Source organism: Phoxinus phoxinus (assembly GCF_949152265.1).
Source record: "Phoxinus phoxinus genome assembly, chromosome: 4".
NCBI classification, from domain to species: Eukaryota; Metazoa; Chordata; class Actinopteri; order Cypriniformes; family Leuciscidae; genus Phoxinus; species Phoxinus phoxinus.
The window spans coordinates 24,646,376-24,664,120 of NC_136879.1; the positions used below are offsets into that span (position 1 = coordinate 24,646,376).

General features: G+C 37.5%; 1 protein-coding gene across 2 annotated transcripts in view; it reads left to right on the top strand.

Moving 5' to 3' along the window:
* Positions 1-17,745, top strand: part of vezf1b (vascular endothelial zinc finger 1b) — a 534,049-nt gene that overhangs the window by 429,659 nt on the left and 86,645 nt on the right. The window lies entirely within an intron of this gene.

Consider the following 17,745-nt stretch of genomic DNA (forward strand, 5'->3'; position numbering starts at 1 on the left):
ACTTGAACTCTGGTCGTCAAAATCCCAAAAGTGTTAAATGTCAGTGCTTAGACCACTAGGCTATAGGAGACAAGTGCAAAACAAAAGTTTGTTGATTATTTGAACCTCAATGCTAAGAAAAATGAGAGGGGGGGAACAGAATCCGACGGCAAAAAAACAGCTGTCGGAATCCGTTCCCCCACCCTCATTTTGAGAGGTTTTGATGAAGTGGCTTAAAAAAAGGCTGATTCAATTTTTTTGTGGATGGAGCTTAACTGCCATCAGTTTAAAGAATATCTTTTGCCTTTTAACCATGATTGGAAAGTATGAAAAAAAAAAAAAAAAAAAAAAAAAAACGATGACCCGGGACCTGTCGTCAAAATCCCAAAAGTAAGAAAAAAAATACAAAAAAAAACCATGACCCGGGACTTGAACTCTGGTCGTCAAAATCCCAAAAGTGTTAAATGTCAGTGCTTAGACCACTAGGCTATAGGGGACAAGTGCAAAACAAAAGTTTGTTGATTATTTGAACCTCAATGCTAAGAAAAATGAGAGGGGGGGAACAGAATCCGACGGCAAAAAAACAGCTGTCGGAATCCGTTCCCCCACCCTAATTTTGAGAGGTTTTGATGAAGTGGCTTAAAAAAAGGCTGATTCAATTTTTTTGTGGATGGAGCTTAACTGCCATCAGTTTAAAGAATATCTTTTGCCTTTTAACCATGATAGGAAAGTATGAAAAAAAAAAAAAAAAAAAAAAAACGATGACCCGGGACCTGTCGTCAAAATCCCAAAACTATGAAAAAAAATACAAAAAAAACCCATGACCCGGGACTTGAACTCTGGTCGTCAAAATCCCAAAAGTGTTAAATGTCAGTGCTTAGACCACTAGGCTATAGGGGACAAGTGCAAAACAAAAGTTTGTTGATTATTTGAACCTCAATGCTAAGAAAAATGAGAGGGGGGGAACAGAATCCGACGGCAAAAAAACAGCTGTCGGAATCCGTTCCCCCACCCTAATTTTGAGAGGTTTTGATGAAGTGGCTTAAAAATAGGCTGATTCAATTTTTTTGTGGATGGAGCTTAACTGCCATCAGTTTAAAGAATATATTTTGCCTTTTAACCATGATAGGAAAGTATGAAAAAAAAAAAAAAAAAACCGATGACCCGGGACTTGAACTCTGGTCGTCAAAATCCCAAAAGTGTTAAATGTCAGTGCTTAGACAACTAGGCTATAGGGGACAAGTCCAAAACAAAAGTTTGTTGAGTATTTGAACCTCGCTGCTAAGAAAAATGAGAGGGGGGGGGAACAGAATCCGACGGCAAAAAAACAGCTGTCGGAATCCGTTCCCCCACCCTCATTTTGAGAGGTTTTGATGAAGTGGCTTAAAAAAAGGCTGATTCAATTTTTTTGTGGATGGAGCTTAACTGCCATCAGTTTAAAGAATATATTTTGCCTTTTAACAATGATAGGAAAGTATGAAAAAAAAAAAAACAAAAAAAAAACGATGACCCGGGACCTGTCGTCAAAATCCCAAAAGTGTTAAATGTCAGTGCTTAGACCACTAGGCTATAGGGCACAAGTTGAAAACAAAAGTTTGTTGAGTATTTGAACCTCAATGCTAAGAAAAATGAGAGGGGGGGAACAGAATCCGACGGCAAAAAAACAGCTGTCGGAATCCGTTCCCTCACCCTCATTTTGAGAGGTTTTGATGAAGTGGCTTAAAAAAAGGCTGATTCAATTTTTTTGTGGATGGAGCTTAACTGCCATCAGTTTAAAGAATATATTTTGCCTTTTAACAATGATAGGAAAGTATGAAAAAAAAAAAAACAAAAAAAAAACGATGACCCGGGACCTGTCGTCAAAATCCCAAAAGTATGAAAAAAAATACAAAAAAAGCCATGACCCGGGACTTGAACTCTGGTCGTCAAAATCCCAAAAGTGTTAAATGTCAGTGCTTAGACCACTAGGCTATAGGGGACAAGTCCAAAACAAAAGTTTGTTGAGTATTTGAACCTCGCTGCTAAGAAAAATGAGAGGGGGGGGGGAACAGAATCCGACGGCAAAAAAACAGCTGTCGGAATCCGTTCCCCCACCCTCATTTTGAGAGGTTTTGATGAAGTGGCTTAAAAAAAGGCTGATTCAATTTTTTTGTGGATGGAGCTTAACTGCCATCAGTTTAAAGAATATCTTTTGCCTTTTAACCATGATAGGAAAGTATGAAAAAAAAAAAAAAAAAAAAAAAACGATGACCCGGGACCTGTCGTCAAAATCCCAAAAGTATGAAAAAAAAAAAAAAAAAAAAACATAACCCGGGACTTGAACTCTGGTCGTCAAAATCCCAAAAGTGTTAAATGTCAGTGCTTAGACCACTAGGCTATAGGGCACAAGTTGAAAACAAAAGTTTGTTGAGTATTTGAACCTCAATGCTAAGAAAAATGAGAGGGGGGGAACAGAATCCGACGGCAAAAAAACAGCTGTCGGAATCCGTTCCCCCACCCTCATTTTGAGAGGTTTTGATGAAGTGGCTTAAAAAAAGGCTGATTCAATTTTTTTGTGGATGGAGCTTAACTGCCATCAGTTTAAAGAATATCTTTTGCCTTTTAACCATGATAGGAAAGTATGAAAAAAAAAAAAAAAAAAAAAAAACGATGACCCGGGACCTGTCGTCAAAATCCCAAAAGTATGAAAAAAAAAAAAAAAAAAAAACATAACCCGGGACTTGAACTCTGGTCGTCAAAATCCCAAAAGTGTTAAATGTCAGTGCTTAGACCACTAGGCTATAGGGCACAAGTTGAAAACAAAAGTTTGTTGAGTATTTGAACCTCAATGCTAAGAAAAATGAGAGGGGGGGAACAGAATCCGACGGCAAAAAAACAGCTGTCGGAATCCGTTCCCTCACCCTCATTTTGAGAGGTTTTGATGAAGTGGCTTAAAAAAAGGCTGATTCAATTTTTTTGTGGATGGAGCTTAACTGCCATCAGTTTAAAGAATATATTTTGCCTTTTAACAATGATAGGAAAGTATGAAAAAAAAAACAAACAAAAAAAAAACGATGACCCGGGACCTGTCGTCAAAATCCCAAAAGTATGAAAAAAAATACAAAAAAAGCCATGACCCGGGACTTGAACTCTGGTCGTCAAAATCCTAAAAGTGTTAAATGTCAGTGCTTAGACCACTAGGCTATAGGGGACAAGTGCAAAATAAAAGTTTGTTGAGTATTTGAACCTCAATGCTAAGAAAAATCAGAGGGGGGGAACAGAATCCGACGGCAAAAAAACAGCTGTCGGAATCCGTTCCCCCACCCTCATTTTGAGAGGTTTTGATGAAGTGGCTTAAAAAAAGGCTGATTCAATTTTTTTGTGGATGGAGCTTAACTGCCATCAGTTTAAAGAATATATTTAGCCTTTTAACCATGATTGGAAAGTATGAAAAAAAAAAAAAAAAAAAAAAAAAAACGATGACCCGGGACCTGTCGTCAAAATCCCAAAAGTATGAAAAAAAAAAAAAAAAAAAAAAAACATGACCCGGGACTTGAACTCTGGTCGTCAAAATCCCAAAAGTGTTAAATGTCAGTGCTTAGACCACTAGGCTATAGGGGACAAGTGCAAAACAAAAGTTTGTTGATTATTTGAAACTCAATGCTAAGAAAAATGAGAGGGGGGGAACAGAATCCGACGGCAAAAAAACAGCTGTCGGAATCCGTTCCCCCACCCTCATTTTGAGAGGTTTTGATGAAGTGGCTTAAAAATAGGCTGATTCAATTTTTTTGTGGATGGAGCTTAACTGCCATCAGTTTAAAGAATATCTTGTGCCTTTTAACCATGATAGGAAAGTATGAAAAAAAAAAAAAAAAACGATGATCCGGGACCTGTCGTCAAAATCCCAAAAGTATGAAAAAAAAAAAAAAAAAAAAAAACATGACCCGGGACTTGAACTCTGGTCGTCAAAATCCCAAAAGTGTTAAATGTCAGTGCTTAGACCACTAGGCTATAGGGGACAAGTTGAAAACAAAAGTTTGTTGAGTATTTAAACCTCAATGCTAAGAAAAATGAGAGGGGGGGAACAGAATCCGACGGCAAAAAAAACAGCTGTCGGAATCCGTTCCCCCACCCTCATTTTTAGAGGTTTTGATGAAGTGGCTTAAAAAAAGGCTGATTCAATTTTTTTGTGGATGGAGCTTAACTGCCATCAGTTTAAAGAATATCTTTTGCCTTTTAACCATGATAGGAAAGTATGAAAAAAAAAAAAAAAAAAAAAAAAACGATGACCCGGGACCTGTCGTCAAAATCCCAAAAGTATGAAAAAAAACACAAAAAAAACCATGACCCGGGACTTGAACTCTGGTCGTCAAAATCCCAAAAGTGTTAAATGTCAGTGCTTAGACCACTAGGCTATAGGGGACAAGGGCAAAACAAAAGTTTGTTGATTATTTGAACCTCAATGCTAAGAAAAATGAGAGGGGGGGAACAGAATCCGACGGCAAAAAAACAGCTGTCGGAATCCGTTCCCCCACCCTCATTTTGAGAGGTTTTGATGAAGTGGCTTAAAAAAAGGCTGATTCAATTTTTTTGTGGATGGAGCTTAACTGCCATCAGTTTAAGGAATATATTTAGCCTTTTAACCATGATTGGAAAGTATGAAAAAAAAAAAAAAAAACGATGACCCGGGACCTGTCGTCAAAATCCCAAAAGTATGAAAAAAAAAAAAAAAAAAAAACATGACCCGGGACTTGAACTCTGGTCGTCAAAATCCCAAAAGTGTTAAATGTCAGTGCTTAGACCACTAGGCTATAGCTGACAAGTGCAAAACAAAAGTTTGTTGAGTATTTGAACCTCAATGCTAAGAAAAATGAGAGGGGGGGAACAGAATCCGACGGCAAAAAAACAGCTGTCGGAATCCGTTCCCCCACCCTCATTTTGAGAGGTTTTGATGAAGTGGCTTAAAAATAGGCTGATTCAATTTTTTGTGGATGGAGCTTAACTGCCATCAGTTTAAAGAATATCTTTTGCCTTTTAACCATGATAGGAAAGTAAAAAAAAAAAAAAAAAAAAAAAAAACGATGACCCGGGACCTGTCGTCAAAATCCCAAAAGTATGAAAAAAAATACAAAAAAAAACCATGACCCGGGACTTGAACTCTGGTCGTCAAAATCCCAAAAGTGTTAAATGTCAGTGCTTAGACCACTAGGCTATAGGGGACAAGTGCAAAACAAAAGTTTGTTGAGTATTTGAACCTCAATGCTAAGAAAAATGAGAGGGGGGGAACAGAATCCGACGGCAAAAAAACAGCTGTCGGAATCCGTTCCCCCACCCTCATTTTGAGAGGTTTTGATGAAGTGGCTTAAAAAAAGGCTGATTCAATTTTTTTGTGGATGGAGCTTAACTGCCATCAGTTTAAAGAATATCTTTTGCCTTTTAACCATGATAGGAAAGTATGAAAAAAAAAAAAAAAAAAAAAAACGATGACCCGGGACCTGTCGTCAAAATCCCAAAAGTATGAAAAAAAAAAAAAAAAAAAAACATGACCCGGGACTTGAACTCTGGTCGTCAAAATCCCAAAAGTGTTAAATGTCAGTGCTTAGACCACTAGGCTATAGGGGACAAGTGCAAAACAAAAGTTTGTTGAGTATTTGAACCTCAATGCTAAGAAAAATGAGAGGGGGGGAACAGAATCCGACGGCAAAAAAAACAGCTGTCGGAATCCGTTCCCCCACCCTCATTTTTAGAGGTTTTGATGAAGTGGCTTAAAAAAAGGCTGATTCAATTTTTTTGTGGATGGAGCTTAACTGCCATCAGTTTAAAGAATATCTTTTGCCTTTTAACCATGATAGGAAAGTATGAAAAAAAAAAAAAAAAAAAAAAAAAACGATGACCCGGGACCTGTCGTCAAAATCCCAAAAGTATGAAAAAAAATACAAAAAAAAAACATGACCCGGGACTTGAACTCTGGTCGTCAAAATCCCAAAAGTGTTAAATGTCAGTGCTTAGACCACTAGGCTATAGGGGACAAGTGCAAAACAAAAGTTTGTTGATTATTTGAACCTCAATGCTAAGAAAAATGAGAGGGGGGGAACAGAATCCGACGGCAAAAAAACAGCTGTCGGAATCCGTTCCCCCACCCTCATTTTGAGAGGTTTTGATGAAGTGGCTTAAAAATAGGCTGATTCAATTTTTTGTGGATGGAGCTTAACTGCCATCAGTTTAAAGAATATCTTGTGCCTTTTAACCATGATAGGAAAGTATGAAAAAAAAAAAAAAAAAACGATGACCCGGGACCTGTCGTCAAAATCCCAAAAGTATGAAAAAAAAAAAAAAAAAAAAAAACATGACCCGGGACTTGAACTCTGGTCGTCAAAATCCCAAAAGTGTTAAATGTCAGTGCTTAGACCACTAGGCTATAGGGGACAAGTGCAAAATAAAAGTTTGTTGAGTATTTGAACCTCAATGCTAAGAAAAATGAGAGGGGGGGAACAGAATCCGACGGCAAAAAAACAGCTGTCGGAATCCGTTCCCCCACCCTCATTTTGAGAGGTTTTGATGAAGTGGCTTAAAAAAAGGCTGATTCAATTTTTTTGTGGATGGAGCTTAACTGCCATCAGTTTAAAGAATATCTTTTGCCTTTTAACCATGATAGGAAAGTATGAAAAAAAAAAAAAAAAAAAAAAAACGATGACCCGGGACCTGTCGTCAAAATCCCAAAAGTATGAAAAAAAAAAAAAAAAAAAAATATGACCCGGGACTTGAACTCTGGTCGTCAAAATCCCAAAAGTGTTAAATGTCAGTGCTTAGACCACTAGGCTATAGGGGACAAGTTGAAAACAAAAGTTTGTTGAGTATTTAAACCTCAATGCTAAGAAAAATGAGAGGGGGGGAACAGAATCCGACGGCAAAAAAACAGCTGTCGGAATCCGTTCCCCCACCCTCATTTTGAGAGGTTTTGATGAAGTGGCTTAAAAAAAGGCTGATTCAATTTTTTTGTGGATGGAGCTTAACTGCCATCAGTTTAAAGAATATATTTTGCCTTTTAACCATGATAGGAAAGTATGAAAAAAAAAAAAAAAAAAAAAAAAAAAACGATGACCCGGGACCTGTCGTCAAAATCCCAAAAGTATGAAAAAAAAAACAAAAAAAAAACATGACCCGGGAATTGAACTCTGGTCGTCAAAATCCCAAAAGTGTTAAATGTCAGTGCTTAGACCACTAGGCTATAGGGGACAAGTCCAAAACAAAAGTTTGTTGAGTATTTGAACCTCACTGCTAAGAAAAATGAGAGGGGGGAACAGAATCCGACGGCAAAAAAGCAGCTGTCGAAATCCGTTCCCCCACCCTCATTTTGAGAGGTTTTGATGAAGTGGCTTAAAAAAAGGCTGATTCAATTTTTTTGTGGATGGAGCTTAACTGCCATCAGTTTAAAGAATATCTTGTGCCTTTTAACCATGATAGGAAAGTATGAAAAAAAAAAAAAAAAAAAAACGATGACCCGGACCTGTAGTCAAAATCCCAAAAGTATGAAAAAAAAATACAAAAGTGTTAAATGTCAGTGCTTAGACCACTAGGCTATAGGGGACAAGTGCAAAACAAAAGTTTGTTGAGCATTTGAACCTCAATGCTAAGAAAAATGAGAGGGGGGGAACAGAATCCGACGGCAAAAAAACAGCTGTCGGAATCCGTTCCCCCACCCTCATTTTGAGAGGTTTTGATGAAGTGGCTTAAAAAAAGGCTGATTCAATTTTTTTGTGGATGGAGCTTAACTGTTATCAGTTTAAAGAATATCTTTTGCCTTTTAACCATGATAGGAAAGTATGAAAAAAAAAAAAAAAAAAAAATACGATGACCCGGGACCTGTCGTCAAAATCCCAAAAGTATGAAAAAAAAAAAAAAAAAAAACCCCGATGACTCGGGACTTGAACTCTGGTCGTCGAAATCCCAAAAGTGTTAAATGTCTGTCCTTAGACCACTAGGCTATAGGGGACAAGTGCAAAACAAAAGTTTGTTGAGTATTTGAACCACAATGCTAAGAAAAATGAGAGGGGGGGAACAGAATCCGACGGCAAAAAAACAGCTGTCGGAATCCGTTCCCCCACCCTCATTTTGAGAGGTTTTGATGAAGTGGCTTAAAAAAAGGCTGATTCAATTTTTTTGTGGATGGAGCTTAACTGCCATTAGTTTAAAGAATATCTTTTGCCTTTTAACCATGATAGGAAAGTATGAAAAAAAAAAAAAACGATGACCCGGGACCTGTCGTCAAAATCCCACAAGTATGAAAAAAAATACAAAAAAAAAACATGACCCGGGACTTGAACTCTGGTCGTCAAAATCCCAAAAGTGTTAAATGTCAGTGCTTAGACCACTAGGCTATAGGGGACAAGTGCAAATCAAAAGTTTGTTGAGTATTTGAACCTCAATGCTAAGAAAAATGAGAGGGGGGGAACAGAATCCGACGGCAAAAAAACAGCTGTCGGAATCCGTTCCCCCACCCTCATTTTGAGAGGTTTCGATGAAGTGGCTTAAAAAAAGGCTGATTCAATTTTTTGTGGATGGAGCTTAACTGCCATCAGTTTAAAGAATATCTTTTGCCTTTTAACCATGATAGGAAAGTATGAAAAAAAAAAAAAAAACGATGACCCGGGACCTTTTCTTAGCATTGAGGTTCAAATACTCAACAAACTTTTGTTTACCAATTGTTCTCTATAGCCTAGTAGTCTAAGCTCTGCCTTTTTAAAAAAAATTGATTTTGACGACCAGACTTCAAGTCCCGGGTCACACATTTTTTTTTTTTTTTTTTTTTTTTTTTTTATCCCATACTGTCCTATCATGATTAAAAGGCAAAAAATATTCTTTAAACTGATGGCAGTTAAGCTCCATCCACACAAAAATTGAATCAGCCTTTTTTTAAGCCACTTCATCAAAACCTCTCATAGGCCCTCATTTATCAATCTTGCGTCGAAACGGGCGTATATGTTGGCGTAAGATTATGCTTACACTCCTCTCACCGCCTGATTTATGAAGCTGTGCGTACCTTTGAAATTCAGGTGTACGCAATACCTGCCTCTTTATAAATGCCGCGGCTGAAAACGATCGTCATTAGATTAACACGCCCCTATATATTCACGTCTTCGCCTCCCCCACGCCCTCATTTTACGCCATGGACACACGGAAGACGGCAAAGAGGAGAAACTTCTCCGGTGGAAATCCAGTTTAAATCGCTGGTTGGTTGAGCAAATTACCTATCACAACAATGCATTATTTTACAGCACGTGTTTTGAAACTATTAGCGTTGAATTTCGCATGACGTCACATGTAATGGGGTGTACAATAGTGATGATGATGTGAATAATTGCATGACAATTTCTTCTTATTAGTATTATGATTTGTATTATTAATGACGCTTATTGTTATTTAGAAGAAGAATGTCGTTGTTTTTATTATTATTTGTATTATTATTTAAAAGAAGAAGAATGTCATTTTAATTATATTTTGTCAGTCTGAATTATTTTTGGGTCATTGAAAGCCTTTCATTACTGAACCCAGTCCGTGCGCACCTGCCGGGCCTAACTCACAAAAATAAACACTGAAGTTTATCATTTCTATGTTGTTGTTTTTTTTACAGTGGGACATATATCACATCTTTAGTTTATCAGTGCGTTTTGTGGTGTTAGGAATTGTTTTTCTGTGCATTTCAGCACTAACTCAAAACGTGCGTACATGTACACCACCTCCTGAGCTGGCGTAGGATTTGAGCGTGCCGTACGCCAACGTCCATATTGATCAATCGCAAAGTTACCGTGGTTTTGGGTGTACGCCAGGTGTACGCTGGAAATTTGGTGTACGCACTTTTCATAAATGAGGGCCATAATGAGGGTGGGGGAACGGATTCCGACAGCTGTTTTTTTGCCGTCGGATTCTGTTCCCCCCTTTCATGTTTCTTAGCAGTGAGGTTCAAATACTCAACAAACTTTTGCTTCCCACTTGTCCCCTATAGCCTAGTGGTCTAAGCTCTGACTTTTAACACTTTTGGGATTTTGACGACCAGAGTTCAAGTCCCGGGACATCGTTTGTTTATTTTTTATTTTTTTATTTTTTCATACTGTCCTATCATGATTAAAAGGCAAAAAATATTATTTAAACTGATGGCAGTTAAGCTCCATCCACAAAAAAATTGAATCAGCCTTTTTTTAAGCCACTACATCAAAACCTTTCATAATGAGGGTGGGGGAACGGATTCCGACAGCTGTTTTTTTGCCGTCGGATTCTGTCCCCCCCCCCCCCCCCCCCCTCATGTTTCTTAGCAAGGAGGTTCAAATACTCAACAAATTTTTGCTTTCCACTTGTCCCCTATAGCCTAGTGGTCTAAGTTCTGACTTTTAACACTTTTGGGATTTTGACGACCAGAGTTCAAGTACCGGGTCATCGATTACTTTTTTTTTCTTTTTTTTTTATCCCATACTGTCCTCAGTAATCAGTCCTTCACTGACCAATCAGCGTTCATTAGCAGAATGCTAGCGTGTTATGGGCAACAACAACTCCACCTGTAAGAAATCGAAAGGACATAAGTACTCGTTCTTTCAACCTTTCGACCTATAACACATGTTCAACTTGCAAAACCTACAATCAAATCTAAGATTTCTCAAAATTTTCCCATTCATTTTGCACTCAGTCGATCGCCCCCAGTGGAACTCTGGTGGAACTACAACCAAAATTCGGTACAATAGGACTGGGAGTGGCCAGGCTCTCCGTAGACGGGCTCTGGTTCTGCGCAGATTTTGCTCATCTCAAACAAGCCTACTGTCATTACTACAAATGTGGGAATAGGCTCTATGCACGAACGCTGCTGACGTATTTCCAGTAGAATCTCAGCTAGCGCCTTTAGTTCCGTATAGTGCGTTCTATTAAGAAGGAGGAGATGTCGTCACAACACAGCGCCCCGCCCCCAGAGGCCGCGTCATCCTCCCCTTTCCGCCATTTTGGGAGGATACCTGCCAGCACCGTTCATTGTTTGTATAGAGGGTTTTCACAGACGACCGATGTTCTGGGCGGTAACCCAGATGCGCGGCCAGTATGGAGGCACTCGGATGTAAACAACAGCATGGATTGCACTGTTTATGTACTACTGACTACATTGTTACACCATGAAACCATGGAAAAAACATGTGGAAGCTGCGAAATCATATAGAGAAGGACTTGGTAAGCAGGAAAGACCGCAAAATTTGGACAAACTAAAGTTAATATGTGGTAAAGATCCGAACGAGCTAAGGTTAGCTTCTCTAGCCCTTACTGGAATTCTTCCTTCTATTTCTTATCCCGACATAGGCTACGTCAAAGTCCTTTTAGGCAAGTCGTGCCACTCGGCCGCCATCTTGGCAACGCCTCCGGGCAGCTATTTCGGACTAACAAGACCAGGCTCCTATCTAAATGAATGGGCAGAGAGTCAGAACTGCACTTTCATTGGTCACCGGTACATAAAAACTGCATAGAAACAGCAGTGAAATATGATAAAAATTGCTGAAAAAATTTGATGACTTTGCCCCAAAATAAGGTTTAAAACGCCTTTTTCCCCACAGGTTAGGCTATACTTTTACTACGCATGCGCAAGGGTTGGTCTCAGCTGTCGCAAAACCTCAACTGCGCGCATGTGTCAGTGGAACCAGAAGATAGGCTTAAATGTTTCCTGGCTTGACTGTTAAAAGCAGATGATTGGCTTTCCAGCGGGAGGGGCGGGACATGTGCATACAACAGCCATCTTTGCCGTTACGGGTTTTCCTTATATAGTTGTATTGAGGATTGAGGAAGTGGCATACATGTCTCTTATATAAATTGTCTCTGGCTATGTTCAGATTGTCAGTCCAAAAAAGCACATGAAATCCATTTCAAGCTACATCCATATGAGTAAGCGAGCCCCCTGTGGCAAGATGGCCGCCGTGTGCGGATGTCGACCTCCATTGGCCAGCAGCGCGGACGAGACATCTAGCCTTTATTATATGATATCTATAGTTGCCCCTGACAACTGATAGCGTAGGATCCCAAAATGGTGGACGGGCTCAATTCGTCACGTGAAAGAAAGCTACCGTGACGTATGTCCTCATTCTTAATAGTGTACTAGTGGCAAATCTTTAATAGAGAATAGAATGGAGAGTGACGTCATCAGTCGAAATAGCTGTACCCGCCAAAGCTCACGGTATAATTCGAACACTGGGGAAAAGGTATCTTTTCCATGTTAATCAGAGTTTTTGTCCTAACCAGCTGCGACAGTGACACGCGGGTCCGTAATCCGTGTATCATCTGATAATTAAATTTCATATTTGGAATAACGAGAAATTAAAAAACAGCTCCTTTATTAGTTTTTTTCATTTAGTTTAATAATCGGAAAATTAGATTTCGGCTCGATTTCTCATTTTTCGTTTGTGGTTTACAAATCGGTTTATGGCATTGATATTTCGTTCGCACATGTGGCCGGCGCTGAAATGCCCCTTTCATCTGATTGGTCAAACCGCTTCGTCTTCAGTACAGCCAGAATAAGAGTCCGTACGGCACAATGACAAATCCCATTTTAATAAGCTTTTGCACCACTCGCTGACATTTGATGCAAAAAATGTTTTGCTGGGAACACAATTAGTGCTGCTGTGAAGCTTCGCTTCTAATGTAGCCTACGATACTTGAGAGATCGCAAGCCATATAGCCTACTGACATGGAGTTTTGGTGTTTTATATAGCCTATGTATAGCCTATTTAAGAGCATTGATTTTGGAAGTATAGGTCCATAGATATCATATAATAAAGGCTAGATGTCTCGTCCGCGCTGCTGGCCAATGGAGGTCGACGTCCGCACACAGCGGCCATCTTGCCACAGGGGGCTCGCTCATTCGTAACATTGTTTTAATGGTGCATGTACTTTTTAAATAACCATAACTTGCTCAATTTTCTACCGATTTTCAAACGGGTTGGTTTGTTATAAACGTCAGAGATGTAGTTATGACTTATAATATTATATATTTCAACATGTTCAAGCATCCAGAATTATAGCCACGTTAATAATGTTTGTAAGAAACCAAACCTTTTGTAAATCTGTCAAGATTTCAGCGAGATAAGAGTATTTGTGTTTGTGCAGATCACTCACCCTACAGAAAGCTTCCCTGTGACAAGATAGCCACCGGATGATGACATTAGAGACTCCGCCGTAAGACATCTAGCCTTTAGTATATCTATGGTAGCAGGTCCTACCTGTGCTTCATTGTCCCATTGAAAAATGCAAAGGAGGATATGGAATAGTCTTCCTTTATCTGTGAGTTCTGCATTGTCCGTACATGTCCGTACATTAGTTTAAATCGAAGTTACAGTCTTATCTTTTTACCCTTGCATTTCATTCATTATAACTTTTGGTCTCTTTTAACTCAATTTAGTAATGTATTTATTTTTATTACTGTTGTTTTTTTTCTTTGTTTTTTCTTTGTACAGCACAGTGGTAAACTTGTGTTGTGTTTATTTGTGCTTTATAAATAAATGAAATATGATCAAATCTATTAAATGCAATTTGTAGCTTAATGTATTCGGATAATTACTTAAAGCAGCATTACTTAAAGCAATTAATTTTGAATTATTTGTTTAACACTGATTTTAATTTGAACCACTGCAGAAACTCTCCTCAGATCACAATTCATTAATTGCTATTTGTATTAGATTACATTTCTAATCCAAAGTAAACTATTATGTAACAATTTTTTTATAACCAGCGATTTACAGTGTATTCTAGCCTATAACTTTAACAGTACAGTTCCTATTAATATTTCACGCACACGCACACACACACACACACACACACACACACACACACACACACAAACGTTGGGCTTTTATTTGTGCACATATAATATAAACTATCTGGAGTGTGTGGTGGCTGCTTCATATGGAGCTTCTTACACAGGCTTTTGGCTGCTTAATTTTTTTACTAACCATCAGATGGCGTAGCGTAGCCGGAGCAACTTTTCTCTATTTACGGATATGTCGAGACCATAGACTGCAAAAAAATTGGTCGAGACACACACGGGCGAGTGCCGTGTAGGCTATGAACCACTTACAATAGGCTTACCATAGTAAATCAGAAAAACACATTTTGGAAAAAGAATTGATGATGTATTGACTAAATTTTGAGTGAGCAAATGATGACAAAATTCTCATAGGTGAGCTATATCTTTAAGAGTTAAAAGTATACATACTGTTAGTTTTGTATGTTACAGGACACCATGTCCTGCAATAAAGAGCAGTTCACTGTGCTTGTGAATGGCCAGCAAGCACACACTTACAAGCATCGCTTTTCTAAACTGGAGGACATCGATGTCTTTGAATTTTATGGAGATATACAACTGTTTTTTGCAAAAACCTAACAAGGATCCAGGTTTATTGGATGTGCATATTTAACTTAAACTTCCCCTAATGAGTTATCATATGCTTAAAAATATGTGCTGGGTAGATTATTTTAAATTGTAGTCCATTACTATCCACATTGCATCACAAAAATTGTAGTTAGTAATGAATCATTTACTGCCATTGTGAGAATAACATGTAATCAATAAAAAATAGCTCTGATTAAGAGTATTTTAAAATGTAATATAATTTAACTACAAGTAAACTTAATTTTTGGGATCTAATTATGTAATCCAGATTACATGTCAGTTACTCAGCACTGCATATACACATACTTTCTAACTACATACCAATTACTTGTGCACTCTGCTAAATACATCTACTTTTGAAAGTAAAGATCTTTCATATAGCATAGCATTCATATCAGAGGGTCATTGACCTTTAATTATTGAGAAATTTACAGGTGCAGTCAGCAATTTTTTTCAGACACAGATGTCTGAACTCCCAGACTGATTTAACTGAAATGGTGTCCTAAAAAAAATCTCTCAAGAATAACATGCTAATATTCCTCATATTATTAATCCAGTGTATGAGTAAGAAAGAAAAAAAACAGTCGAAAAATGGAAAAGGTACTGCATAAAATAAATGTTATCCATACATACATTTCGTATAGCAGAATGGCTGAAATTGCTTACAGCACCTTTAACATCGGTTCCTCTAATGTTGTTGGGTTAAAATAAACAAAAAAAATGCTTGGCTGTCATGTTGTGTAATGATTATATTCACTTCTATGCAATTGAAAAAATAATTAAAAGAACCACAAAAAAAAAGTTCATGGTGTGATTTTTAAGAGCAAGTGAACAATATGATACTTCACTTCATAAGTAAGGGAATAAAGGATTTATAATTTTAAAAAAAGTTCCAATTAAAGTTATTTTCAGCCAATATAAAGTGTTTGGGGTGCAAGGGACATTTAGCAAATAGAATTAGAAAGAGAAATGCAGAAAATTATATAAAAATCATGTTATTCAATTAATTTGATCAAGCAATTTGCACTAAATAACACATGGGGCCTTGTGGGATCTGAGTCTTAAAAAATAAATATATTGTTCAAAAGTCATATTGTTCAAAAAACATTTCAACATATACGCCCTCTGGTGATTATAAGTATAGGGTAACCATGTCTACTGCTCTCTGTTGACATTCTATTTAGATTCATCTCAAGGTGGCAGCAGAGGTCTGCTTTCGTTTCTCAACGCCTTCATTCATCATTTAAAAAAACAATAAAGTTCCAGGCTATTTAAGAGTTATTTCTGGCTTTCATTTACACAGTTAAACTTTTTAAAATTCATTTAAACGCTTTTATCCAAAGAAATAGAACAAGAGATTCATCTTACGTAAAGAGGCAATACAAAGTTGCAGGCATCGTTCAGAATAATTAAGGAATAGTGAAATAAAATAGATTTTCTGTTTTTATTTTTTATTTAATGGTCTGTCTCTTTTTTTTTGCCTAAAGGAAAAGCCTAATCTGATTCTTGCAAATTTATTTACAGGCCTAAAGCATTGATCATTGTTTTTGTTGTATAAAACCACGTTTAAAAGTTAAAACTCCTCCAAGATTGTTGCTCATTGTAAATATTAATAATGAATATGAAGAAGCTTTGGTTTATTACTGTATGTCAAGAAAAACACACATGAATGTTTATTTTATGATATAATCAGAATACCCTCTGCGTTATGTTTGAATAAATCACAATAGTAGGCCTACTTTCTTGAGTATCATACATAGCGGCACATTTAAGAACACAATAATAATAATAATAATAAACTTGTACAAAACTATTTGTAGGCCTATTTGTATTTTTTATGTATCTGCATCTAAAGTAATTCACAAGAAATGGCAAACTCTATTAGTTGATAAGACATACAGACAGACAGACAGACAGACAGACAGACAGACAGACAGACAGACAGACAGACAGACAGACAGACAGACAGACAGACAGACAGACGCTAGATAGATATACAGACAGACAGACGATAGATAGATATACAGACAGACAGACGATAGATAGATATACAGACAGACAGACGATAGATAGATATACAGACAGACAGACGATAGATAGATATACAGACAGACAGACAGACGATATATAGATATACAGACAGACAGACGATAGATAGATATACAGACAGACAGACGATAGATAGATATACAGACAGACAGACGATAGATAGATATACAGACAGACGATAGATAGATAGATAGATAGATATACAGACAGACAGACGATAGATAGATATACAGACAGACAGACGATAGATAGATATACAGACAGACAGATGATATATAGATATACAGACAGACAGACAATAGATAGATATACAGACAGACAGATGATAGATAGATATACAGACAGACAGACGATGGATAGATATACAGACAGACAGACGATAGATAGATATACAGACAGACAGATGATAGATAGATATACAGACAGACAGATGATAGATAGATATACAGACAGACAGACGATAGATAGATAGATAGATAGATATACAGACAGACAGACGATAGATAGATATACAGACAGACAGACGATAGATAGATATACAGACAGACAGATGATAGATAGATATACAGACAGACAGATGATAGATAGATATACAGACAGACAGACGATAGATATACAGACAGACAGACGATAGATAGATAGATAGATATACAGACAGACAGACGATAGATAGATATACAGACAGACAGACAATAGATATACAGACAGACAGACGATAGATAGATATACAGACAGACAGACAGACAGACAGACAGACGATAGATAGATATACAGACGATAGATAGATATACAGACAGACAGACGATAGATAGATATACAGACAGACAGACGATAGATAGATATACAGACAGACAGACGATAGATAGATATACAGACAGACAGACGATAGATAGATATACAGACAGACAGACGATAGATAGATATACAGACAGACAGACGATAGATACAGACAGACAGACGATAGATAGATATACAGACAGACAGACGATAGATAGATATACAGACAGACAGACGATAGATACAGACAGACAGACGATAGATAGATATACAGACAGACATATGATAAATATACAGACAGACAGACGACAGACAGACAGACAGACAGACAGGCAGGCAGACAGACAGACAGACTGTACAGACAGACAGACAGACAGACAGACAGACAGACGATAGATAAATAGACAGACATACAGACAGACAGACAGACTAATAGATAGATAGATAGATAGATAGATAGATAGATAGATAGATAGATAGATAGATAGATAGATAGATAGATAGATAGATAGATAGATAGATAGATAGATAGATAGATAGATAGATAGATAGAT